The 26,200-nt window shown below is 41.0% G+C and overlaps 1 long non-coding RNA gene across 2 annotated transcripts in view; it reads right to left on the bottom strand.

Annotated features, from left to right (window-relative positions):
- Window positions 1–10,374: 10,374 nt before the first annotated feature.
- The window catches only part of LOC127061052 (uncharacterized), a 29,866-nt gene continuing 14,040 nt past the window's right edge, over window positions 10,375–26,200 (bottom strand). Inside the window, exons 2-3 of one of the 2 annotated variants that reach the window (XR_007780474.1) lie at window positions 16,007–16,100; window positions 10,375–10,797 (exon numbers count right to left, since the gene is read on the bottom strand). This is a non-coding gene — a long non-coding RNA (uncharacterized LOC127061052). Of the gene's footprint in view, window positions 10,798–14,117; window positions 14,664–16,006; window positions 16,101–26,200 lie in introns of those variants that run through there. The other variant, XR_007780475.1, reaches the window with a different exon arrangement.

The raw sequence follows: 26,200 nt of genomic DNA, 5'->3' as shown, positions 1-26,200 counted from the left end.
GGAAGTAGGAAGGTTAGGGAAGTCTGAGAAGGAAAGGAACTTGCAGAACCATTCTCTGGCCTTCTGGAGATGGAAACAGGAACAGAAAACAAGATCAAGGGGATTCTGTGTTTTTCCCCCAGCAGGCTGAAGACAGTAGCTTCAAGGGAAGAGTGAATGGAGGCAAGTCCACACTCAGGACAGCAGGCAAACCTATTCCCTGCCTACCTCACCCTCCAAGTGCCTCTGTACAACAGGATGTGGAATGTCAGCCAGCAGGTACTGATCGCTACCACAACAGTGCACCTGTGATAATTCTGCACCAGCTGGGACTCCATGACATGGATGGACTGGAGAGCCAGGAATTGGCCAGAAGGACTCACACACCCTTTAGTGACTACGTGGCCAGTGTGTAAGTCCAATGGGGATTGGAGACTAACTGTGGACTACTGGGGTCTGAATGAAGCCACATTGCCATGGAGTCTGCACTCCATGTGCTGGACATGCTGGGGCTTCAGCATGAGTCCAAGGCAGCAAAGTGGCGCTGCCATGGACATTGCAAACATGTTTCTCTCCAGTCCTCTGGCAGCAGAGTGCAGGCCACTTTCACCTGGAGGGGCGTGCAGTACACCTGGAACCAACTGACCCCAGGGTGGGGGCACAGTCCCACCATCTGTCACGGACTGATTCAGACTACACTGGAAAAGGGTGAGGCTTTGGAACATCTGCAATACATTGATGACATCACTGTATGGAGGAACACAGCAGGGGAAGTTTTTGAGAAAGAGGAGAAGATAATCTAGTTCCTCCTGAAGGCTGGTTTTGCCATAAACCAAAGTAAGGTCAAGGAATCTGCCTGCAAAATTCAGGCTTTAGGAGTAAATGGCAGGATAGACATAATCATTTTAATGGGTGTGTTCAATAAAATGCCAACTATGTCCCTACAAACCAGCAAGAAGGAAACCCAGGCTTTCCTAGGCACTGTGGGCTTTGCAGAATGTATATTCTAGATCACAAACCCTCAGGTAGCGTGACATTAAGGAAGAAGGATTTCAGGTAGGATCCTAAACAACAAGGTTTTGAACCAATTAAACAGGAGATTGCCCATGGAGTTTTCCTGTAAATTGCTCTCAGCCCATGCCTTTGCCTTTTGTCTCCCATTAGAGGGCGAGGGGAGCAGCACTTGGTCTTTAGTGAGAATACTAAATTATGTCAACAGTTCAGAAGGGACAGGCAAGGCAGGAGGGCCAGAGGGATTGCCCTCTACAACTGGCAATGCTTTCTTGCTCCAGCACAGGAGGCACTGAACTCACCACATCTCATCCTGCTGGGGCACTTCATCCCTCAACATCTGCTGGAAAAGAAGCACAGTGAGTTGTAGGCAATCCAGGGGGCTGTTGGAATGCATGGAGGATAACTTCCTAAGCCAGGTAATGGACAGCCCTGAGAGAGGGGATCTGTTACTGGACCTGATGGTCACCAGTGCAAGTGAGCTCATGGGTGACGCCAAGGATGGAGGCAGCCGGGGCTGCAGTGAACATCACTGGTACATCTGCAGTCCTGAGGAATATGGGACAGGTGAAGAGTACTCTGAATTTTAGGAAAGCAAACACCAGCTGCTCAAGGAATTAGTCAGTAGAATGACATGGGAAACTGCCTCATGGACAAGATAGCAGAACAAAGCTGGCAGATCTTTATGGACACTTTCCTTAGAGCACAAAACTCTTGATCCACTGGTATAAGAAATCAGGAAAGGAAGGGAAAAGACTGATATAGATAGCCAAGACTTTCTGCTAGAACTAAAGGGCAAGAATGCCTAGACAATGGAAGCAGGGACAGGTATGCTGAGAATAGTGTAGGGACACAATCTGGCTACGTAGGGATGGTGTGAGCAAGGTCCAGAAAAAGCTGGAAGCAAACTTAGCAGGGGCTTCAAGAAACATCAAGAAGGGCTTCTACGTGTATGTCACCCAGAAAAGACAGATCAAAGAAAGTGTACCTACCCTGAACCATGCTGGCAAACTGGTAACAACAGACAAGGAGGAAGGTGACATACACTGCAAGTTTTCTCTTCAGTCTTCACTGGCAACGTCTCTTCCCACACCTCTCGAGTGGGTGAACAGAAAGAGACAGCGAAGTGTGGCCAGCTTGTTATGCTCTGATCCATTGGGTGGGTTTAGGTAGTTTTTACTCTGGGTGTTGTGCAGGAGAAACAACAACACGCAGGAGGTTCAATAACAAACATTTAGAATGTTAAGGTAGAATAAGGTTCTTGGCAAATTTTAAAATATAGCTGGTTTTGCTAGAAATGTAGCAATATAAAAGTATAAAAATAACATTTAAAAAAGGCATAAGGTAAAAGAAACAAAGAATAGGAGTAGGAAGGTATATGGTCAACACCCTTGGATCCAGCCATGAGACTTGATTCTTGCAAGTTCTGTGTTCATTGGGGAAAGTGATGGTTGCCTGTCACTGACATGTTTTATGAAAAACCCTTTCCTTAGGATTTTTTCCCTCCTGAGAAGCTGAGAGGCCTCAGGAACAAACTGTAAACAATTCTTATCTGCTGCTGTGGAATGCAACAGGGGAATCTGTGATTGGACTCATCAGGCTGTTTCCAATTAAGGGCCAATCACAGATCACCTGGCCGGACTGTCTCGGTGAGAGACAAGCCTTTGTTATTCATTCCTTTTCTATTCTTAGCTTAGCCTTCTAGTGAAATCCTTTATTCTATTCTTTTAGCATAGTTTTAATATATTATCTATCATATAATAATAAATCAAGCCTTCTGAAACATGGAGTCAACTTTCTCGTCTCTTCCCTCATCCTGGAACCCTTGTGGACGACGCCACAGTTGTCGTCTTCACCCATTCAGGGTGGAGGAAGCCCACAAAACATGAAGTCCATTGGGTTAATATACATTCAGGCTAGGTGGCAATGCCAGGGAGTTTTCTGCTGGATGATGTAATACTGAGGATCATGGGACATTTTGGGAATCTTTGATATCTTCTAAGATGTTATACCTGCCTCTTACATCTGCATGGTTGAATCAGTTATGGCCCTTCAGAAGGGATGAATGTTTCAGGCTTACCTGAGAATGTGCTTCACTTTTCCGGAGGGGAGTTTTCACACCTGACCCTTTTCTGCAAGGACACTGTAAGGATAAAGAGCACTATCCCACCCCAATGGATTTGCCTCTTACCTACCTCTTCCCTTATCTTGTTCAACACACAGCTTTTAGTCTCAAGGGAGGGGTGTCCACCCCCTCTGCACCTAGGCAATCCCTTCTAACACAAACTATTCTGTTTTTCTAAATACTGGCTCTTTGTAGTAAAGATAGTACCTGGTGCATGCCCTGCCAAAGTTGGTGGTTGATCAAATCCTTAGTGATGGATACAGACCAACACTTGGTATTTGCTAAAAGGAACATTTTGGAGCTGTCTGTGCATCATATGTGGATTTGTCTCTATCTGAAGAGTTAATATGATGTATTATAATATATTAATATTGCAAATGTGTGAAATGGTCTCACTCTGTAACTCAGAATGTTAAACACCTCCCACCCTCTTGACTGGAAGAACATGCTGAGAATTTTCAGAGCTATCAAGACTGAAGAGACTTGATCCAGAAGTGATGAAGTTGATACTTTGAAGAAGCGCTGTAATTATTCCAGTATAGGGCACCATCCCTTTTACAGTGTGTTGCTGAACCTCACCTTCTTCTGCAGAATTCATTATTTCTGTGTCACGGATGAATGTTAAAATAGGTCCGTTATGAAGAAATGCTGAGATGAATGAAGCTGCAGAGGCTTCATTGTTGGGTCAAAAATTGACTTTTAATCTGACTTCCTAAGTGCCTGGGTGGTCTTGACTATTTACATGCCTAAGAAAAAATGCTTATGTCTGCAGACAGGATGAATTTACATTCTTGTTTTTCCTAGCTCATTTTAGATACATGGCATTGAGCATCATAAGCCAAGCATGTGTATTTCTGATGTCACTGCAGCATCATTTACAGCTCTGAAGCCAGACTAATCTCAATGTGTACACTATCAGCTGCCTTCCTCACAGACCTCAATTATTTATATTTCAGAGACTCAAACTGGTTTCCAAATTGCAATTTTGTTTTTCAAACAACTGAGGAGACCAAAACAAGTTTTGAGATTCATCATTAGATACGGTGAATCCCCTCCATCACTTTTAAAGCAGCTGCTGTCGCCAGGACAAGACACTTAATTTCTAGGGAGAACATTCAAGCAATGGTAAGTCAAGACAGATTTGTGGGACACATATCTAGAAATTCAGAAAGAAATCTTTCAGGTTGTTTGTACTAAAACTTTTACAACACTGATTATATTTAGGCTGATACAAATACATGCATCCATATGCCTTTGAAGGGATTAGTGCTTATACATGTTTAACTCTGCAATTGTAATTGGCCCATTTCCAGCTACCTTCTTTTCTGAAAGCTTTATTTATGAGAGAATAGCAAAGCTGGCAACAATATAGAATTTTTTTACATGGTTTGAGAAACATGAATATTCTGTGTGAGCCTTGGCATCAACAATTGCTGTGTGTTTCTCTTCCCTGGGAGTGTGCAGCCGAACAAAGTGGCAGGGGTGTTCTCATGGACACCTGCAATGGCTTCATTTTCCACTGTTTTGACAGAGAGTCCCAAATGTCCCTGGTAATCTGGAGAGTTAACAATTAAGGCTGCTCCATATGGCTTCATCCCAGAAATAACTTCAAAAGTAACTTACAAATACTGTCTGTATGAGAAGCAATTCTGGAAAAGTCTGGATAAGTGCCTTGATGAATTTTTTGTATAATATGTAAAGGGACAAGCACTATAACACTTTTTGTGGCAGTAGGCAAGGAGGGATTTTCTACTGTCTAAACTTTGAAAAGATATAATCATCTCCTAGAAAAGGAAACAGTTCTTGTACCTTTAATTGGCTTAAATATAAAGGATTTATTGAACTATTAATCTCTTTTTGTCCCAAAGGAATTTTATTCCTGTATTAAGACTTTATTTTCTTTCCCGTGGCTTAAGTTATCTAGCTATTGAACTTGCAATTTGATTTTCAGTAGTGAACAGAGTCTCACTCATAGTGATGTCTTAAAAAGGGTAAAGGCATGTATGGCCTCACCTGAGAAAACATCCACTAAGATGGCTCTCAAATATTCATTGTACTTTATTGTCATTCTTCCAGGCTACATGTGATGCAACTGTAAGAGATAAATGTTTTCCCAAAGATGTAAAATTTCAGTTCTATTTTGATTCCTCAATGATATTACCAGGTTTTTGGTGGAGTTACAATAAAAAAATACCATATTCCTTTGCCTCAGGAGGAATATTCCTGGTGATTGCCTAGGTCGATAACAATGTGTTGGGTATTAGCTGCTCTGTTCAAATAGTTCACAGTGCTGTTTAGCAAATATAAAAAATTCCAGACCTTCTGGAAGAAGGTAGACACTTATTTCCTGTAACAGTGGAGTTTAATGCCACCTTCAATTTCTACAGGAAATGAGAAAGAAAAAAAGATGAAGGAAAGAAAAGAGACAGACTTGGGAGTGTTTGTGTTTAATGATTGGTAAAATGAATGACAATAGCAACAACAAAAGCAAAAATACAAGAAAATGAAACATGCACAGTCTTGACACTGAACACTGTTTTAGTCTGTCAGCAATTTTACCAGAATCCACAACTACTCAAAAATAAATCTAAATATAACTAGCACTACATATTTGAAATAATAAGCTCTGTCCTTCTCGCTATTCCCTTGGATGAAATTTCTTTTATATTTGTTATTCCACTGACATTTTCACTTACTTCTGAGGAGAGGGTGAATGTCCTTGTTTCATCATAGCAGTGCTTGGAAGAAGGGTGCTTCTAAATGGAATAATTTTAATCATGGAAGGGAATCACTCTAGTCATGCATATCAACTCTGATTCAATATAAGCAATTTTTTTTCATCAAAAACTTAGTTTTTGATGAAAAAATCAGACATGATTTTTCACTGTAGCTAAGTGGTTTGGTTGTGACAGCAGTTCCCACTACTCAGTATGTGCAATTTATCCAGGGAAAAGGCCAAAGACATTCCATCTGGACATGACCTGTTGGAGAAGATAAGCATGGCACTAGGCCACACTGCAGCAATGCAATAAGTGAAGTTCTTCTTTCATATTCTTATGAGTGCTCTGATGTAAGAGAGTCCCTGTCTGATACTACTATACAAGCAAGCAGTCCTAGACCAAACTGGAGCAGAACCTCACCAATCGAAGGGGAAGAGAGACGAGAAAACTTCTAGAGGATCAGAAACAGGAATTTCTGCTTATTGCTTTGGCTAAAGATAGTCTATTTAAAGATGGTATCTTGTAGTTACATAGAAAGTGAGATTATCCAATTTCGGGTATGCAGAAACTGTGGCAAAATATCCATGAGGGGTTGTGTTAAGATACAGTTTACTTAGAGGAAAAATTGCCCTTACTTCCAATAAAAATGAGGATGATTTATCCGCTGGATTTGTGTAAGAAATCAGGTTTCCCCTCTGTCTAGGTCTTTGTGAGAGGAAGGGAAGAAGAAATATTTTCTTTATGGGTAATGATTCTAGTTGCCTTTTTAGTGTATGCATGTTACTGTGCTAAAAGCTCACACAAAAATATGTGGCCAAAAGCTGCCAGTTTGAAGGGGCCTGGGGGGAAACTGGAGGGTCTTTAGTCTTCACAAAAGGTCAAAGAAGCTTAGTCTTCAGCACTTGTATGCCTGCATGTCAAACACAAACTTTGTTTGTTTCTCACCTTAGGCAATGTGGTGAAGATGAAGAAGATGTGTGGTGATGAAGATGTCCTGGTAGTTTATTACTAATAGCAAAGAACCTGCAAGTGGACAAATTAATTTTGCTGTGACTAACATCTGCTTCTGCAGAGATGCCCAAACTACTTCTGAAGGAACGTGGTCATCCTGCAGAGCTCAGGCCTCAACCCAGGGCTCTCCCTGCCCTTCAGGATTTCTCTGCAGCACACATGCAGAGGATCTGCACCAGGATCCATGCAGACATGCCTGGATCTGCACTGGGACCCCCAGCCAGCAGCAGCATCCCACTTTGAGAACACTTTGAAACATGAAAGTGCAGCTACCCTAGCCCTGCTGCTGTATGTCAGACACAGATAGTCTGTCTCTTTGATTTCTTCTGGCACTTAATCTGTAAAGTGTAAACTTTAGCTTAATTGCAATTAGAAGCAGCTTCAGCATGGTCTGGTGGGCAAAAAGATGTCAAGTGAGAGGTGCTGAGGTTCAGATGCTTCGTTACGTCCCCAAACTGGGACAAAAAATCTCTGGTTCTCTCATGAAAGAAAATACTTATTTGTAAAAGTGGTATTGAAATGCCCATCTTTGACTTTACTGTTTGCATCTATTACATTGCGGAAAAATTGAAGCTTTTATGCTGGCATTTGTATAAAATTTTCTACCTTCTTCAAACCAAAGCATGTCTGTAGTCCCCTGAGACTTTGAGTACTCTCACATTCTTGTGGAACACCTAGTTAAGTGATGCTTCAATAGCATTCACACATAAAATAGCACTCTCAGAAAGTCTCCACAGCCATGGCTAATCATACGTATCTCCTGTTGATTAAGAACTCCTTGGCTTCAAGCCTTTTTTTTTTTTTTTTGGGGGGGGGTTTAATACAGTTTCAGAAACATACAAAAAAGAGCTCAAGCCCATGATTTTTTGTTTAGAGGCATTTCAAACAAGCAAGCCATCCTATGACTTTTCTCTTGCAAGACTAAAATTTTTTTTCTCTTTTGTACATTTAAGTCTCAGAGCAGTTTGGAGGTGGGATGCTTCTAATATAGGCCAAGATTTTCAGGAAAAACCAAAGGTTATTTTCACTGAACTTCAAAGACAGATACTTTAAAATGACAGAATTTTCAGTGCATGTTCCACACTTCAGGATGAGCAAGGTGGTTATTCTGAGTCCACAAAAAAAAGAATTATACAGAATTCAGCTTTTTCAGTCTTGGATGATCACTAATCTCTTGCAAATCCAAAGCAAATCCCCAGAAATTTCTTGGGCTATGCAGAAATAACTGAAGGGGGGGAAAAGAAGGCAATTACACTGTTTATTTAAACAGACACCTGATGCAAATATGAACTTTTTAATTAAAAGAAAGTGCTGCAGGTACTTTATCATGAGGATCTCATCACACCTTATTGTTTGACACAAAGCCCTGGAAACCCAGTCAAAAGTGTTGAAACCATTTAGGCTAAAAATGTGGGAAAAATAAATGCCAGATTTGTAATAATTTTAACCCATGATCTGTCACTATTCTGCTGACATGAAGGAAAGTGGCTGCTCCAAGAGGAAGTGATGCCTCTTGCAATCAGAAAAAAATGTTGACAGCAATCCTGGCAAGAGCATAAATTTGTTTTCTTCTGCATCTAGCTCATTTTAGGAGATGGTGACATTTTGGAGACGAATCCCCATGCTGTGAAAAAATGTGATCCTACTTGCAGTATGTAACAATTCTGTGCTGTTTCTTAAGGGGAGTTGGACACATCTGAATTTCTGGCATCAGCCCAGGCTCTCCCAGAAGGTCTATTCTGAGCTCCCTGTGCAATGAAGTAAGAGCTGTGCATATGTCAGTGTATTAAAGGTTCTGCATGCTGTGAAACACAGTTAAGGAAGTTTCTCACAGGCACCCCTTGCTTTTATATTTGGAGATCCAACAATCTTGCAATGGCACAAAAATCTGGTAAGAAGCATGGATTTTATTTCAACTGACAAGTAGTATTGGTTTAAGCTAAATTTACCTTCGTTTAAAGCATAACTTAGCAGATTGCTGTTCACTCTTGTTACTTTAGTGATGCAGCACTGAAGAATGCCAATTCAAAGATCAGGAGATGCCTAATTAGGAGCACTTACTGAAATTTAAAACACTTCCACGCAGTTAAAGGATGACTGCTCAGATGTTGTAGTGGAGATCATAAGTAATGAAGTACAGGGAATTCTCTCACACACTGGCATTATTGATAGCACGGGCATTTTCTGCACACTGAACTGATAATAATTCAATGCAAGCTCACACATCTCAAGACTGTCTCTTTGTATCTCAGTATTGATTAAGTGTTCACCCAAACATCAAAATCTGTTTCTCCAAAATAATTTTTTCATTGAATAGCAGCTTGATTGATGAACGTATTTTAGAAGAGGTTTATTCCCTATCAAAACCTATAGTTTCAAATGAGAAAAACACATGGTGTGAATTCATTCTAAATATAGAATTAATAGATAAATATAGATAAACTGTAATAAATATTTCTGGACACTTCTATTTTATTTACTTTCATACCTTCAAACCATCTTGAAGTGAAAAACTGGAATATCAGCACTGGGCTCTGGAGGATATCATGGAGAAATAGAAATGTTGGAAGAGGAAAATTCATAATGTTTTTACTGGTTGCAAAACAACTTCAAGTAGGTAAATTCTGACAATTTAGGATCCATCTTAATCTGAAGAACTCTCTTGTTTCTGTCAACAGGGATGTCACTTGGCACCATGAGTTCAGGAAATAGATTCTTATCTGCCAGAAAACACATATTTCACCTGACAAGCAAAGACCTAATTTTATCACAATAATGTTGATTTTTGTTGTTGGGGTTTTTTTGTTTGTTTGTTTGTTTGTTTTTTAGAGTCATCAAAGGTTCTTGAGGAGTATGATTAGACAATTATCTACTTAGGAAAAAAAAACCTGCCACAAAACCAGATTATAAAGAGACATTTATGTTTGCATTCCAGTGAATGTCTTCCTCAATATTATCTGGTTGTCCCTAAATGGGAATAATAGGCTGTACTGGTATATATGTTAGTCAACCTGCAGAAAAGCTCAGATTTCAGCTATGCCCTTTAATGATCCTTGAGGATCTGAACAAACCAGCCAAGACTTAATTTTCTAGTAATTAAATGGCATTTTTGTTTAATCTACATCAATCAATAATACAATGTTTTTAATGGTTAGTGCCATCTGCCTCTGGTTTCTTACACATCTAAAACTCAAATGCCAAAGCCACTCTTACAGTAGGGCAAACCGAATGAATTATTTGCATTAAGGAGCAATCCATGTTATTAATCTGTGATGCAGTGTGCAGTTAAGAGCAATGAAGGCTGAAACCTGATGACATTACCCATGTAAACTACAGTAATTTAAAATTTATTTACTACTGCAACTTGAAAAATCTTTTGAAAAGTTCAGACATCAGAGAGAGAATATGATTTTAAAGCCATTAACAGGATGACAGATGTAGTATCTCACAGTACCTTGCACATAACACCATTTTCCCTAACAATGTCATTAACAGGGTAGATTGAAATTGAAAATGTAGCTTCCACAACAAAAAATGCCAAGAAAGGCAGTTTTGTATTTACAAATATGTTATTAGTGAAGAAAGTAAAGTTTTTATAATTTAAATTACTGTATTAATTCACAGCAGAATCACATCCAGAAATGGTCCCTTGTTTCAACCTAGTGATCAGGTAAGTGGATTTAAATTTCTTGCAAAGACTAGTTATTATTTTTTATATATCTATCTCACCTGCAGTCTTCCAGAAATATTCCCTTACAGCATCATAGAGAGCAGAGTAGGATATTCTCACTTTCATCTGGATTTTCAGCCAGTATTTTCAGCTAGGTCCATCTTCAAGTTCCCACACACCACTGTGCAAGCAGAGTAGCTGTACCACACACCTCTTCTTCTGGGGTAACACAAAAGGATATTCATACAGAGCTCTCCATCAACAGTGAGATGTCAGCCCATCTGGAAAGTTGTTTACAGGCCATGTAAAAGGGGGACAGAGAAGAGGGTTGACTCATGGCAGCCAGATTCATAAACAATGACCCAAATCATTGTTTCAGAAGGAACGGCACGAGAGCTAGGCTCCCTCCCATGAATTTGGACAGCCAGTATTTATGCTGCAGATAACCCCAGCTGACCTTTATAGCATTCAAAGAATAATAGCTTTGCTGAGATGAACCAGTATGGAACAACTTTTCCAGTGTGTCATGCAGAACAAACTCTTGGTTCACACCATCTCTGCTCTCTTTCATGATCTTACATAAGTGTAACATATAAACAGGAATCTCTTGCAAAGAAAGGCCATGTTGCTCATGTTCAAATTCTACTACCTCCCTTTTCCACTATATCTGAACAATATCTTAACACCTGATAACCCTTAATATCTTAAGGGTTATCAGGTGTTAACCCTCCTGGTAGGGGATGAGAAAAGCAATTAACTTTATAACTTTGGTGCCATAGCATGATTGGTGCTCCCTTTTCTACCTCCATGATAATTTCAAATGCATGAAGAATTAATATTTAACTACCTTCTAAACCTTATGATGCCTAGGTTATTACTTTTATCAGATACTGGAAAATCCATATTCTATTACAACACAATGGTGTGAACTCTTGCTTGGAAAAAGAAATCACTAGTTTTCCTACAGCCCCAAAGAATAAATACATTTCACTCTGGGAGAAAAATTAAATATGTACATATTGCTTAGCCTCAGCTGCATCCCCAGACGTAAGTCCACCATATTCCTTCTATATTTTTATTACTACTATTTTTGTATTTTGGGAAATGCCCAAAACAAGCACTTCCATTCCTCCCTTGGTATGGTTTTGAAGTGATGAAAACTGACTCGGCTGACTTCTGTGCACAGGGCAAATTAACAGGACCATACCACAGAAACCTTTGAACTAATATAAATTTAATCACCGATATTTGTTCTGAAGGTAAATACAAGCATCCTGACTCTGGGAGCCTCTCCAGAGAGGAGAGAATACTGAACCAAAGGGATGCTAAGTTTCTTAACAATGCATTATTTAAGCCCTGCTGCCCTTTGCTGAACAAAAGAGAAATATATTTTTTAAAAATTGTCCATGGAATAAGAAGTATTGTTCTGTGGCTAACATAAATCATGCAGAAGCATCTGACCCTAGCTGCTTATCTTGGGTGATTTCATTAGCTAGTCTTATAAGCATATCTTTCCTGGAAGCAGGTGGTTTGGTACACTCTTCCCCCCTGCAGATGTGGGGTTTGCAGGCACCACTAGTGGGATGAAAGCTGGGCAAAAGTGGGTGACATCTGCATCTTGTGTTGAAGTTCAGTCTGGAAATACAAGTTCAACGAAGCAATAGTACACCTCGGGGCAGAAGGAGAGGGGGATACCTGTATCCTGCAGTGACATGTGGCAAGGGTCACAAATGACATGAGAGCATGTCATTGTCCATATGCAAACATCATTGCATCATTGCACCTTATGGTAGATGCAATTGTATATTCAGAGATGGCAGCAGAACTGGCAGAGCCAGAAACAGAGTCTGGAGAGTCCGTGTTTCTCATAAGCCTTGTTTTCCTGCTGGCCAGCCACACCACTTCCTTCCCTTGGGAGCTAGCCGTTGGTGGCAGGAACCTGAAGAGCTTCTGTATGTGCTTATGGTTATCATCTACATCCTTCACATCTCATTCAAACTTCTAAAATGTACCTGATATTGATCAGAAGTCAGCATTTTCAAGGTGTTTGTCAGTTTTAACAACTTCTTATCACCAGTTTATAGCCCTCTACCTTCATTCATTACACGGAATGATGTCTGCAGCAACTTTTTCTAGAAACCCTGGCTACTTCCTTCTGCTTCAATCTAGGTGCACCTTGAGGTTAAGGTTGCAATGTGCCACAGCTCTCACTTTGAGGGGTTCCCAGTCAGTCAGGTTCCCAGGTCCTCACCACGTCTGCCTTCCTCTCTTGACACACGGGAGCTGGGCCCAGGTGGGACAGGTCAGCGTAGGTGAGACAGACCACAGGACAGGAAATCTGAAATCTCCCTTGTCCCGTCATGCACCTGATCAGGAAACTGCAAATGGGGTCAAAGTGGGGCTCTGACATCAGCCTGACATAAAAACCACTTCCCTGACATGCCCTTTTGGCGTTCAAGATCCTGGGTCACAGTGCCTGCTGCCTGGCTGCCATTTCAGACTGTGCTTCCCCTGCTTTGCTAACTCTCGCCTTGGCTTCCCCTTCCCCTCTGTCTTGCCTTTGTTTTAACAAGACTGATGCAACTCGCACATCTGAAGAGAAAATTGCTCCCTACAGATTTGCTTGCAGAGCCAGAAAAACAGTCCTTTGCAGAAGGGATTTTTCAGCACTCAGTGTGCCTATGCCAAAATGCCTCAGCAGATTCTCTTGACTTCACTTCTCCACTAATTGCTCTGCTGGAGTCTGTTCCTGTTGGTCTCAGGGAGGCAATGGAATAAACTGGATAATGGAAGCTATAGAAGTGGCAAATGTCATGTGTTTTTTTCACCTGCTCTTCCTGCCCTAGGAAGGATGTGGGTTGATCTTGAGAGGGAAGACATCAGATCAGTTCTGTTTCTCTCTTTTTCTAAAATCAGCTGCTAAGTGAAATAAAAAATTGTGCACAGGAATACTAACAGGGCTTTGTTTCCCCCCCTCACTAAGAGCCAGCAGCTGCTTAGTATTTCACAGAGAAAGATAGACAACGAGATTGTGTCCACTCACATGCGCAGATTTGTTTTGTTGTATTGTTCTCAACCAAATTTCTTAGTGCTTTTAGACTGGAAAAAATCACAAGAATATCAAAATTATGAAATTCCTAGGGAAAAAAACATAATCGAGTAAATAAATTGTGAGTTAAAGTTTTACCTTGAAGTGGCTTTGCTGACAAGAAAATTAGATCAAGATGATCTTGACAAGCAGGATGTTGTGTTAACCGTGCAAACTTTTTCTGTGCTGATGTACATCTCTTAATACTAAGGTAGGATCATTTTTTTCCACATTTCATGGAGAAACTGATTTACAAGTTGAAAAGAGGATGAGTTCTTTAAAACTGTACAACATTTAAACAAAGTATTTCAGAATTCTACATCAGGTTTTCTGTTTATATAGAACTATCTCCAATTCTTCTTTATCTTCTAGAGTTTTTTTATTTCACCAAATTTACTTCATTACTTCCTTCTTCAAAAGAGATCTTTTTCCCCAGCCCCCTAGATTGTTTAGAAAGAAAAATAACTAAAGATGGAGAGAGGGAAGTGAGACGTTTTGATGTCACATATTCAGTTATGCTTTGGTTTTTCTAACTTACAATTTTCTTGAGACCCCTCAGCTATCGTCTCCTGAACAGCAATTTGTCAAACTTTGTGTGTCATAGCTTCACCTCCACAAGTGAGAAAAATGCCTGTTTCTACAGATGTCCAAATAAAACCTCTTCCAGAATCAAATGGTTAGTGCCCTGAATTGTCATATAGCAAACACACAGTCTCTCAATAATTACAGAGTGTATGTAGATTCACTGCGAAACGGGAAATGAAGGAAAATGAAATAGATCTCATCCTTGTCTGCTTTTTCCTTTTTCCCCATTTTTGTGCTCCATCCTAGTCATATAAGTCAGTATGAAAGTGCATCCTCTGGGCTCCCATGCCAGCCTATTTGTGTTGTGGTTGCATTCATTCAGCACCCAAGAAATAGGTGCCTGAGTCGTTTGGATCCAAGGCGTATCACACACATCAGATTCAGTGAGACTGAAGTTTTGAATCAGTAAGACTGAAGTTTTGTCTGTCTCATAACTATTTTCCCCACTCTCCGAGTTGCTGGAGCTAGAGTGGCCTGGAGAACAAGCACAAAAACGAAGATTTGCTGCAATGTTCACAAACAAAAGAAAAGCTGATATTAGTGTAAATTCTGAACGGTACACTTGCAGGAGATTAGGCAATTGCTGACTTCCTTGGAAATGCTTCTCTGGTTCCTGTTTTACAAATGTCCCACAGAAAATGAAATGCACTTTTATTGGCCAAAGAGCCAAGAGGGAAAGGGTGGCTCCTGGTTGGTTTATGCTGAGCATGGCAAGCTGTTCACAAGGATATATACTGAAGATGTTTCTAGTAATGCTGTCCTCTCAGCTATGAAAGAATTGCAGAGCCCCAGGCCTCACTGGAACTCTCTTACAGGATCCTACTTAATGCGCTGGCCTAGCCCCTTTCCAGGCTCTGTTTGTAAATTCTCTGTTACAAACACAGGGGTGCACAGCAGGCAATATATTTTGAGAGGAGCATTGTTCTACTACCAAGACCATATCTTTGCTTCTGGTCTGCTTCTGGGCTCATGTTTTACAGTACTAGCTGAAGGATGCCAGAACAGGGCATCCTTCTGCCTATCATCTCAAATTGTGCCTAAACCAAACCCATTGATATGAAAAAGGTCTGTGAACTCTATGAAGCATTTTTACAGATGTACCATAGACAGACCTCCACAAGGTCAAGAGAGGGGAGCAGAGGAGGCTGTTTACTTTGGCTCTGTCTGAATGGTATTTTTTCTTAGGAAATCTCTTATCCAGCAACTTCGTCTGTGACCACAAAGGTTATTGTGAGTATTGTATGTTTGTATTAAGGTAATGAACAGAGCTGCCCCAGTATGTGTGTAAAGTGCTCATCACTCATCCTCTCTTCTCTAAAATGCTTCTGTGTGATTGCAGACAAGATGCAGAAATGATTGATCCACTGCTAGGGAAATGTTGGCTAAATAAGAGAAAAAAGCCAAGCATGCCACAAACAAAGTGCTCAGGGAGATGGCTTTATTCATATTCAAACCCATATTTTATTATAATTCTGGAGACTGTGACCTATCAACAAATGTGGGATAGTACCTTTCCTTGGTAAAAGTCATACCAGAAAATTAAATTACCTTCTTCTTCCTACTTCTTTGAAAAAAAAGATTATTTTTCCTCTAACACATTTCAGACATGTATAACATTTTTTCCCAGTTATGCCCATGAATAACCTTTCACATATTTGGGACAGACCATTGTGCCCTTCTAAATTCTATTCTAAATGGTGATCTTACAAGCAGAAATTCTTGTGTGTTCTGGTATATTCTGATATCAACTTGTGGGATAAGGAGCAAATACAACAAATACAGCTTTTCTGAATTTACTCATCAAGCTCTTTGCTCACCTAACATCTTTCTGTGGCCTTAGATTGTGAATCTTGGACTGTTTCATGCTCCTCACTTCGCTGTTTGCATTATGGCTGAGTCCTTCTGGGAGCTCTGAAACAAAGAGAAATAGAGATGGAGACAGAGGGAGTAGCTGCCTCTGCTGGCTGAACTTTGATGTCAGATAAGGACAATTCCAAGAGAAAGAATAAAGCACTGGTGGGATTCTGCAAAGGCCCAGGCCCATAGACCAGACCACAAGGAGTCCTCTACCAGGCGGACTTTCTTCACCTCCTCTGGCTGCAACCATAACATCCCAGCAAGAGAGAAGGTAGGTTCTTTGGAAATACAGAGAATGTAAATGCCTGGAGAATAATATATTTTGGGACATAGTTGTTTATCTGGAATTTTGAACACACGTGCTGTGTCTAATGCCTTTGACATTTTTATTTGATCCAAATCTGATGTAGTTGTATCCTTTCCTGGCAGGGAAACCATTTACCACCCCAAAGGACAAGACAGATTGTTGTATGAAGTCAAGAGGATAACTTGGTGTTTCTCTTCATTCAGAGTCTTAGGACTTTACCTTTGTCCTTTCTACGTGCTTTAGTCTCCATGTACAATTAATCCTGTTAAAATGAAGTTTTTACTTTATAGGATTTTCTAATATGGATGGTAAAATGTATTTTCTATGACAAAATTTAAGTCCATAATGGAAGGGTTAGGTTTTATACATCTAAAAAAACCAAAGCCTGAATCCCTAATGATTCATCCACTGTTGTGCGCACTTCCAAATTAGAAGTGGAAACACGAAATATAGGGAGTAATTAGGTGATGACTAATGGAGACTAATTATTTTGCTGCTACATGATGAGAAGACATTTTTAATATCATCCTATTTTCAGATTGACTTTACGTGCTTACTCCTTGTCAGCTGAAGTTTGCCATGGAATGAAGTTCCCATTGAAAATCAGTAGAAAGGTCTACTTGAGATACTGAGGTGCTTATTTCTAAGGGAATATGAGGTGAGCAAAGAAATAACCATTAATAAATCAAATTCAAAGAATGTCTTCAAACACTGAGGTTAAAATAACAGAGAGCTCTATTTATGAACATGCAGATTACCAAAAACAACAGTGTAGAGAGGAGTTAACCACTTTTATCCACCTCAAAAGGTTTAAAATGAGGTCCTATCAATCATTATTTAAATGTCAGTGCTATTTACTAATTTGATTAAAACTTATATGAGAAGTGGTTTCATAAATATGTGCACATTCTTCTGTGGCTGACAGTTCACTGCAGAAGGTGCAATGTTAGGGAAAGTTAGGGAAAGCTCAGGAAAATTCCAAAAAATTACCTTTCTGAGGATAAGAAATCAAGCAATAGAAAGGACAAAAAGGACTTTCAAGTAATGAGTGCTGTAAAAATACACAGGAAATACAGGTTCAGTGACAGAGCAAACTGGTCACCTCACTCAAGTGTCATGTTTCTACTATTTTCACTTCACATGCTAGCTAAGATAATCACTTTGCACCTAGAATGTAATATGCTGCCTGAAGGCCAGTTTGAGCCTTTAATCCATGAGATCTTGGCTTTCTCCCAAAGCAGAATGAAATATTAACTAAAGAAACTTTGAAATCTTTGATGAAATTGAGTAATTTTCTAGCCAGCCTTGCTGCCCCTAATCCCTGTGACAGGAGCAGGCAAAATGCGTATGAGTGCTACAGGAGATTGTGTCTTAGGTGATCAGAGAGCCAGGAAAACTTAATGAATAGCTTGTCTGAGCCAAGCATAAAACAAGAGAGAGTTTTGATGAAAAGTCACCTGCACGTGCTCCTCTCCTCTTGCCTTTGATGTCTGGATGATATGTTGCTGTATTTGAGGTGCCTGCCACGGCAGGCAGTTTCTGAAAGGCTCCAGCAGAAAACATAAGTTCCACAGTTATCCCATAGTGAAAAGCACAACAGATAAGATAGTTTCTGGGTGTTTCTGGGACTCTACCCCATTGAGGACATTTGTGTGGAATGGACAGACAGGAGAAACTCTGTAAACAGACCCAGGAGATACATAGAGACACTGAGCATGCGAGGATGATGTTAAGAAGATGAAGCCCATATGGATTTGAAACTGGTGAAAGAGGCGGGGGGTAATACAAAACGTTTCTGCAGGTATTTCAGCAATAAAATATCTAGAGAAAGCACAGGCCCACTGCTGAACATGGCAAGGAACCTGGAGGGAATTAACACAGAAGAAGCCAAGGTGCTAATGGTCTTTTCCACTCAGTATTTGTTGAAAAAAACTGCCTTCAGCAGTTCATGAAAACAGTAGGAGATCCCAGAGCAAGGAATATGTACCCTTGTTGGAGGGACAAGTTAGGGAACTCTTACAGACACTGGAAGGACACAAGTCATGCTCTCAAAACTGCCGAGGTAGCTGCTCAGTGTAACTGCATGGCCTTTCTTGCTTATCTTGGAAAGACCGTGACGATGGGAGTCATTCGAGTGGGGTGAGAGAAAGCAAACATCACTACTAAGGAAAGACAGGAAGAAAATCTGGGGAGTTAGGCTCGCCTAAATCACTATGAAAGTGATGGAGCAGATAATCCTGGAAACTATTTCCAGTTGCATGGAAGACCAGAAAGTGATTCTGTGTAAACATGGATTTACAAAGAGGAGCTCTTTTCTAAGTAACCTGAGAGCCGTCTAAAGTGAGGCTAGTTTGGTGTATGAAGGGAGAACAGTGGATCCTGTTTGCCTTGACTTTGTAAGGCCTTTGACACTTCTGTGACAGCCTCCTAGAGAAGCTGAGAAAGCACAGGCTGAGAAAGTTGACTGTGAAATGGACAGAAAGCTAGAAAGCTGGCTGAATTCTCGGCTTCAAATTGTTGCCCTCAGCAATACAAAATGTAACCAAGGGCCAGTCATTAGTGGGGGTCCTCAGCAGATAGTACTTGTCTAATACTGTTTAACATTTTCATTGGTGACATGTGAGAATGGGGAGTGTGCATCCTCCACAAGCTGGCACAGGGTGAAAAACTGGGAGGAGTGGTTGATACACACCAGAGGTTGTGCTGACATTCAGTGGATCTCAGTGGAGCAGGCTGGAGAAATTGACTGGGGGCAACATCATGAAATGGGGATATACAAAGTCCTGCCCCTGGTGAGGAAAATCCCTGTGCCCCAATACAGACTGAAGGACAACCACCTGGAGAGTAACTGGCAGAGATAGATCTGGGTACCCTGGTGAATAAGGAGCCGAACGTGACCCAGCAGGGAGCCTTTGTGGCAAAGACAGCCAACATTAGACTGCATTAGAAAGAACCTTGCCAACACTGCTGGGCACTGGTGAGTCACATCTGGAGGACTGTGCCCAGTCCAGTGCAAGAGACATGAGGACCTGCTGGAATGTGTCCAGTGAAGGCTGTGAGGATGACTCTAATTGGAACGCCTGATACAGAAGAAGAAGGCTGAGAGAGCAGGGTCTGGTCAACTGGGGGAAGAGAAGCCTCAGGGAAATTTATCAAGGTGTATAAATAATTGAAAAAATGTAGTGAAGAGCAAAGACCCAGGTTCTTATCACTGGTATCTAGTGAAAGGATTAGAGGCAACAAACAGAAACTGAAATACAAGACTTTCCAATTGAATAAAGGAAAAAACTAAGTTTACTCTAAGGCTAATCAAGCATTAGAAGAGGTTTCCCAAAGAGTTTGTGGAGTCCTCATGCCTGAAGGTGTTAAAACCTGGCTGGACACAGTCCTGAATTCACTCTACTTTGAACAGGAGGGTTGCACTAGATGACCTCCAAAGGCTCCTTCAGCATTCTATGACTGCATAAAGTGAGCTGGAAGCTGAACAAACAACCTTTGGCTGATTCTTCTTCCCATTAAAACTATGCAGCACCTTCGCATTTTCCACCGTTTTAAGAAAGGGAAGAAAATAGTATTTCTTGAAGCAAATGCAAGTGATCTTGATCCTTCAGGGAGAGGAGGGTGGGATGTGTAGGGAGGCATCAGGAACTTTCCATTTTGTTCATTCAGCCTTTTTGTTGTCTACTTTAAATTCAATGGCCTTGAGCCTTTCAAAGAACAGATCTTCTTTTCTCTAAAATAGAAAGGGATTTTAAACATTTCAGGTCCTATAATCTGGTGATATACGTATTGGAAGTGCTTTGATTCTATTATCAAGGTGGCTGCAAATAAGAGAACTCAGTAGGTTACTTCAGTTTTAAAAGGAGTGTATTTAGGTGCTTTGGAGCAGGGGAGCTCTTTCAAAGCACTCACTACCCTTGCTTAGAGGCATGGACCAGTTTCAGCTTTAGAAGTGTTAGAACTTATGAACTCTATAAAAACTATCACTCCAGAGGCAGAGTGAAGTCTAGGTGTATTGGCTATGATCTCTCTGTAGTTTCTAAATGTCCTTTTTGGAAAATGAGCCTTGCTGCATATAACAAAGTCACACTCGATGAATACTGATGCAAGAAAATATGGAGGATTTGTCATTTCATTAACTAGTTTCCCAGCTGCCTAGTCTTCAGTAGATGATTTCTATTAAGTCAGTTGATGAATATCAGAATAAATCTAGAACTTTAAAAAACTGAGAAAACACACCTGGCAACCAAACTTTGTAAAATTAAAAAGGGTTAAAAGTATGAGTTGCTGTTTTTAAATCTGTCTGCTCCCAGTCCAGCAATGTAGATCTGTTGCCAAAAGATAAGGATTAAAATGTCAGATGTCTAAAAAATACATGATTTACAGTCCCACTTAGAAGAAATAATGGACACACGTATTCCTTTAACCTCACCCAGACTCAGAATCCCCACTTTGGGACCTGCATTGACAAATACAATCAACACATACTTAATGTAGCAATATCTTTCTAACCCTTTTTGCTGACTAGCTCTACCTAACTATATTCAAAATGCAAAATTTTTCCCTTGATAAATGCAGAAATTTCCAATATTTCATCAGGCTGGAGTTGATTGGCTTCCCCTGAGGCTAGCTGCAGTTTTATACTATATTATTTTAGAGAAACAGCAGAATAAGTCCAGTTGAAATAACTACTGACAGAAAAGACAGGAATTTAAATTTCAATACTGTTTGTCTTCCATGCAATGATGTTTTAGAGGTAAAGATCTCTGCAGAGAATATATATTCAGGATGGTGTTCTAATTAACAGAAACATGTCCTTACACAAACCCTTCTTTTTTCTTGAGAGATTAAAAGTGTTCCCTCATAATGCAGTCTTTGGAAAAAATATCTGTACAATTCTCATTTAACAGCTCACCAAGACATGGAAAGAGAAGCTTCAAAGGTGAAAAATACTTGCAAAATGTTGTCTTAAAAGTGGGAGAAGAAACCACTTTTCTTCTCACACTCACTAGGATCACACTCACTAGGAGATTTACAGGAAAGAAAAAAGAGCAATCCAAACACAGACGTTCTTTGCTTTGGTAGGACTGACTTGCCATTATGGAACCAGCTTGAAGACAGCATCTTTCCCTGAGGTCTGTTTTTGGGGGGGTCAGGATGCTCTCCAGGGTGAGATTCCCCCTCATCCACCTGAGGCCACCAGGCAGCAGAAGAGGACTGGTGAGAGGCTTGTGTGGTCAATCTCTTAGAACTGAAATGGTCATCCTGACTACATGAATATCCCATCCCTCAGAGAGCTGGGTGAGGAACTGATACAAACTCTCAGGGGGGACAACACTGAGTATAGTCAGAGCTTGGCTTTTGAAGACAGAAAGAAAGGAGTGGGGGAAAGGTTGCCGGTGTGTCAGATGTCCAGTTTATATTCCTACTGGGCTTCATGATGTTCATCAAACCCTTATATAAAAACATAAAATAGGGCAAGCCACCACCTTTTCTTCTTGCTGCTGCACCACCAGCTGGTGACATACTTAGTTCTCTTCTCCCAAATATGTCCCAAAGTCATACAGATTCCAGATTTAGTTCATCTCATTCTTGCTTGCAAATATTCCTGTTACAGCAGACCAGCACGTCTGACTCTTAAAAAGAATCCACTTGAAAATGTATTTTCCCATCATGTTTCTGGGGTTCCCTCTAGCACTCCATCATCATCACAGCATCATGGAAGTGGCTCTGTTTTCTGGTCTGCATTTTCCTCTTCCACTGCAGAGCAGGAGGATGTGGCCACCTCTGTGGCTTTGGGATTTTGTGCTTCTGCAATTTATGGCTGCCCTGGAGCTGCTCAGCATGGCATGGTCATCCAGACCTTGCACAGCAGTGGCTGATGCAATCTTCTTTCAAAATGAAGGGTTTGAAATTGATGCATATGAGGAAAAAGTACACTTCAAAAAGCCCCCATATAAGGCAGAAGTGCTGGATAGGTTTTATGAAGGGAGTAACACAGTCTCCCCAAGAAGGACCTATGCCTCAAGACACTGGGTGCTCGGGCACAAATAATTCTTGTGCTTTATGAGCACGGGTTCCCAGCTTTCTTGATATTGCACACTACAGACACAGCTTGTCATCCCCCCTCACTGGGGAGCTGCCTGTCACACCCTGGCCTCTCCAGCCCTGGCATCATCCCCACGGCTGAAGTCAATGAAATTGCATCACCTCTGGGGGGACGGAGGCACAGAGTCAGCCAGCAATGTGGCACATTTCACACACATCCCCTGCCCTGCTCAGCACTGCCCATCCAGAGAAGGGAATTGGCAGCATCTGTCAACCATAACCCTGCAAACAGAGACACAGACGCAATTTGCAAATGGTACAGAAGTGTTTTACAAGTGCCTGCATTTTACACATATCTATCCTACTTTTACTGGAATCTGTCAGCTAAGTAGGATATGGTGTGTAAGCATACCCCGTACCCTAGAGCAGAATGATTTCAACTTTTTTAGAAGTTACCTCTTTCTAAACCCTGTCAATAATAACAGATAATAAAAATTTTTCAAACCCTGTGTATCTATTTGCAAAGGGAAAAATAAAAAAGAAACATTGCTGCAAAATATTATTTGCAGCTACTGAAAATTCCAGACTAAATTGTTTGGCAAGAGGTTTGGCCATCAATGCACTCAAAGAAACAGGCTCTGCAATTATCACTCATCAACCACCACCTACCAGTTGGGAACTAGTTGGAAAGAGTTGAACATGAATATAAATGAGGTAGGAGGGATATGTGGGAATGAGATTGTGTGGCATATTTGGGGGATTTTTTTGACTTCTTTCCAGACATATTTCAGTTTACATAAATATTTGAGGGTTGGATCAGACAGGATTTGCAGCACAATAGTATTAGGAATGCCTTTGCAAAAACTGTGATATGTTTTAAATTAGTCTCTGAGGAGGGGGAGGGCAAATGATGCTGTCTCAATGTACACATTCAAGCACCATTTAATTATTACAGACCAGAATGACGGGGTTCCCCACTGGTTTCTCCTCTTTTTCTTGGTCTCCCCTCCATCTCTGTGATCTCATTAGAAAGTGAACTGCATTTTTCAGATGACTGACACTACCTAACATTCCTTGCAGAAAAAAAGATGCTTGTGAAGAACAGGGCTTGGCAGAGCACATGGGATGTCATGTCACAAGCGGCCTCTTGCTGACCTCAGAGGGTTAAAGCTGCCTTTTGGTGCCTGGGTGTGCTTGCCTCACCTGGCAAGTGTCCCTAGAAGGGCAGGAGAACCCACCCTCAGCTCAGGCTGCTTCCCAGAGGAGCAGACTGGAGGCTCTCCCAGACAGTGCCTGGTGGAGCAGAGGCCAGGGAAAGAGAAGGCTTTTCTGCACTTTCAAGTACCTAAACTTCCAAGTGGGCAAGAAGGTATTTGAGGAAAAGCACTTGGGGTAGAAGGAGGTACAGCAAGTTTCTTGGAGCAGAGCACTGCAAGGGTGAGACCTGCAAAGATACAGTCTTGAAAAAGCAAACTATCCACTTAAATCTTTCTCTTATGTAACTCTGGGCCAGCTCTTCAGAAATCAGTAGATACATTCTGGATTTAGACAGGAGTGAGGGCAATAATATGACCATGGTTCTTTAAAAAGTTTTTCTGAGTGTTGCTCAGATCAGATTTCCTCCAGCTCTATAGTGCCAGGATATAACAGATTTTCAGATACCTCCAGTTGAATATGAAACACTTTTATTTAAAGTGTCTTTTAAATAAGAGCATTTTCACTAAATAAAAGAGAGGTGAAATGTAAGAGCCTGTTGCTGAGTAAAGCAGGAAAGGGCTTCATAGTGAGATTTGATTATTTACATTCAATGAGAGGAAAAGTCTGATTTAGAGTGCTCAGATTTAATCTCAGTGCAGATTAAAATGGTTCTATTGTGTTCTGCTGGGCTATTTAGAAAGGTGAACTGAGGCTTTCATAGGGCTGTACCATTGCAGTATACACATGAGATTTATATGAAGTCATGTCAGACCGTCTCACAAAAGTGCCAGCCTGAGGCTTTCTGGCTTAAGCTGGGCTAACATGGTCTTTCACATTCTGAATTTCTACCTGCTGCTGTAAATAACCTCTAAAACCTTGGTGGGTCTCTCTGGTCATTTCCTGAGCTTCCTGTTTCCGCTGCTTGCCTGCAAAAGCTGGGAGCCCTGCGCTGTGGCCGTAGTTCCCCCGGGGGATCAGCGGCAGGTTCTTGCGAGCGCAGGCGGTGCGCCTCCTCTGCAGAGCAAGGAGGCAGCGCTCCCAGCCTCCAGCAGAAACAGACTTCGCCCTGGGAGCGGAGGTGCCTCGCCCTTAAATTCAACCAGAAGCACATGCTGAGCTAGTGCAACAGATTTAACTCAAAAACCAGCAGGACTCAGGATCTGACTTCTAATGAAACTGAAATAAGGCTGGTTACTGCTCTTCCGCTGCATTTTGTGCATATATATGGCAAAAGGGGAGGCCTTAGAGCGTGAGAGGGAGAGAGCTGTATCATTTAGCAAGCCAGTAAACCCAGCAGACTCTTGGGTGAGAGGCAACTTGTTAGCACACACGTGCTAGATATCAGATCTCTGTTTACAGAGAATTGTCTGCACTGTGAAGTTTGTTAGGGGAAGGACACCTTAACCCAGGGCACTACATTATGATTCCTTGCACTGCTGGAAACACTATCTGCTTTCTGAGATTCAAAGGGACAAGCTAGGAGTTTTCAAGTTCTGCCCCTGGTTCGGATGGTCCTCTGCCTCTCAGAGAAAGAATTTTAGGTCTCTTTTAACTTTAACAAGGAGTTTATCTCTTCACATGGTGAGGATATCAGCATCCTGAACCTTGAGAGAATTGAAATATTACAAAAATTCTTTAAATATGAAAGCAAAATAAAGGGATGTTCATCACTTGTGTGTGTAAATTGATAGATTAAAGTCAGATACTATGGCAGAGGGGTCAACCCCTGTGGAGATAGACAGACAAAATGTTAAGAAGTGATCTTCTTTCACATTCGTGATCAGCCAGCCCTCCAATGACCAGAAGGTGTTTAACATACTGTGAAAATATGATTGCATACACTCCAGGCTTGGATTTTCTCAGACAAAGCGTTAACCTCTCCGTGGCTGCATCCCCCTTGGCTGTCTTGGGTGCCAGGCAGGTGAACCTTCTATGCAAAATTCAGTTTATCTCACAGCATTAGGTGCAGATCAGACACTTCTTAGAACATGTTTTGGGTCTTAAGGCTTTTTTATGCCTAGAATTCCTTATGTAGGTATGCATGTACTTATTTGTTTGTTTGTTTTTATCACGGAACACAATTCTTTCAGTGCCACGATGGTTTTGTCTAGAGCACACAGACAAAACCAGCTGCTTCAGAGAGGACTAGGGCTGTCCTTGGAGCCTCAGATGCAATGCTTCTTAATGACCAGCGAATCTTTTCTCAATGGTGAAAAAGAAAAGAGCAAGGAAACTGTTGTCTTTTTCCTGACATTTCAGGTATATTTTTTCCCCTCAAAATAAACTTTAAAAGAAGGAACAAGGACAGGAAACAGTGCAATTCAAAATTATTAGATTTTATGCCTTTGGAAATGCATTTGGCAGTTGCTAGAGCAACTGAGTGGCAGAGTTACAGGGAATGCCAAGCCCAAAGAGAACCTGAGTGGCAGAGTTACAGGGAATGCCAAGCCCAAAGAGAACCTGAGCAGTAAAATCTTAAAAAAAAAAAAAAAAAAATCTGAAAAACACATAGACAGTCTGAACCATTATTAGCTGTATGGGGAAAATCTGCACCTGCAACCACAGGGAGATCTAATTTAAGCATCTGAAACTTGCAGTTCTA

This window comes from Serinus canaria, chromosome Z, assembly GCF_022539315.1.
Source record: "Serinus canaria isolate serCan28SL12 chromosome Z, serCan2020, whole genome shotgun sequence".
In the NCBI taxonomy this organism is placed as follows: Eukaryota; Metazoa; Chordata; class Aves; order Passeriformes; family Fringillidae; genus Serinus; species Serinus canaria.
Note: the sequence above shows the minus strand (reverse complement) of the source record. Positions and strands in the feature narration are given on the sequence as shown.